This window comes from Octopus bimaculoides, chromosome 20 (assembly GCF_046866305.1).
Source record: "Octopus bimaculoides isolate indiv1 chromosome 20, ASM4686630v1, whole genome shotgun sequence".
NCBI lineage: Eukaryota > Metazoa > Mollusca > Cephalopoda > Octopoda > Octopodidae > Octopus > Octopus bimaculoides.
The window spans coordinates 42,750,000-42,752,499 of record NC_142947.1 but is presented as its reverse complement, the minus strand read 5'-3'; positions in this window follow the sequence as shown (position 1 = coordinate 42,752,499).

Below are 2,500 nucleotides of genomic sequence, written 5' to 3'. Positions count from 1 at the left end.
CCCCAGTTTGTGGATACCTTCCTGTCTCGCTCCATCCCTTCTGACTATTCCCGGAGGCCCTGTATAAGGGTCACATGCAATCCCTTTCCTCCTGGATTTATTGAGTATATCATAAACAAACTGGTTGCTTGTTTCCCTGGGATTGGTCAAATGATGTAGATACTTCTGATGAGACGGCAATAAGATCCGAAAATCTGTTAAGTCTGTTAATTATTCTGCAATCGACGGAGAAATAATAATTTTGCCATCGACCCCCATGTCTACTACGCAGACAGACAGATAGACGACAGAGAGAAAGAGAAAGAGACAGACAGACATAGATAAACAGACAGCTACACAGATAGAGAGAGAGAGAGAGAGACAGAGAGAGAGAGACAGAGAGAGAGACAGAGAGACATAGATAAACAGACAGCTACACAGATAGAGAGAGAGAGAGAGAGAGAGAGAGAGAGAGAGACAGACAGACAGAGAGACATAGATAAACAGACAGGTACACAGATAAATAGATAGACAGACAGACAGATAGACAGATAGATAGATAGATAGATAGATAGATAGATAGATAGATAGATAGATGGGGGAGAGAGAAAGAGAGAAACAGACTAATATTTCCGTAATTTTATCAGTTTTTACTTTTTCTTCAAGATTTCTATGTTTGCGACATCCACACTATTCAATCTACTTTCTCGAAAACGTTATTTCTGCAAAAATATCATTCAGAAAAGGATTTTATAAGAAACGTAATAAAGCTTGTGTGTGTTGTGGGGCGAGAAAAATGATGGGAAACTGCTTCAAAAAAATAAAAAAGTTTAATGCGGAAAGTTTTATCAGAAAACGTATCTTTTGTCTTTCACCTGTTTCTGTCATTAGACTGCGGCCATGCTGGGGCACCGCCTTGAAGAGTTATTTTAGACGAACGAATCGACCCCAGTACTTATTTTTTAAAGCCTATCGAATACTTTGTCGAACCGCTAAGTTATGGGGGGCATAAACAAACCAACACAGGCTGTCAAGCGGACAAACACTAACGTAAACACACACATACACACACACACACATAGATATACATACACACATATAGATATACATACACACAACGGGCTTCTTTCAGTTTCCGTCAACCAAATCCGCTCACAAGGCTTCGGTCAGCCTGAGGCTATAGTAGAAGACACTTGCCCAAGGTGCCACGCAGTAGGACTGAACCTGGAACCATGGAGTTGGGAAGCAGGCTTCTTACGGCACAACCACGTCGTGCAAAATTTCTTTAAAAAAAAATACAAATTTGTAAAGCAGTTATGAGGAAACAAAGTTTTGGGAGCACACTTCCGTTGCTATTCCCAAGTCAACTTGATCAAGCAAAGGCGTTCCAACTGTGACCATTCGGTTTTTTAAATTTTTTTAAAGATAATCTGTTTAGGAAGGACATCATCCAGAATGTTTCTTTTTAATAAAAAAATCAGAAGTGTTATCTGAGGGAGGTGCCAGTGACCCTAAGTCGTTTCTGGTAGAGAAGAGAAGAGAAGAGAGGAAGTAATCTTTTAAACAGGAAGGACTCTTTACTTGAGCCAAACAATTGAGAAGCGTCATAGAAAGCTGGAAATGTCATTAAGTATGTTATTAATTCACAACAAATCGGAAGAAATCGAGCGAGAAGAGGAAGAGAAAAGAATGGAGAAAGGAAGTGACAAGCAGTACGAAGTGCTTGCCCTGGCTAAGAACGGAAGATGGGAAGATCTTGAGAAGAAGAGCCGAACGAACGAGCAAGAGAAACAAATAGAAGAAATACGGAATGGAAGAGGAAATCGGGAGGAAAACCCCACCAGAAAAATGATTTCTTTATTTGTCATAAGGGCATCAGATGAGAGGTACATTACAAGGACCCCAGAGATCCAGGATTAGACCACCAAAAGCGTGACCTCTCACCCGATTATTGTTCTCCAATCTACAGGCGCATAGTTAGAGTAGGGCCAATCATTGAAACCATTTTTGCCACCAACCCCTAATACAACATGTTTTTAACAAATTCATTAGGAGAAATTCCCTTCTCGCCCTTAGTTTCCTTTCCAAGTGAAATTTTAAAAAGTCGATGAGGGCTTGGCCGCAGAGGGGGATGTCTTTCTTCAAATAACATTCTTCTTACAAGTGCAAAATAATGATTTTAAAAACAATCGCTGATAAAAAAAAAATTAGCGATTAGTTTTAAAATTAACAGAAAGATCATAACATAATAATAGAAATAAGGTAGGCGAAAACATTGCACAATGGAATAATTGATGTTTTAATTAAATTAATTTTAATTAATTAAATGAAGTTAAAAGATTGTGAAATAAAAAAAAAAGAATTGCCAAAACACTCCTCAACTGTAATGACAAACTGAACTTGTGAGGATTTTGTTCTTTTTTTTTTCTTTTTTTTTTTTTCGTAAACTTGTAATCTCCTATGTTTAAAACATATCATTGAGAAAAAAATATTCAGAAAGAAAGGTATGACGGAAAACAAA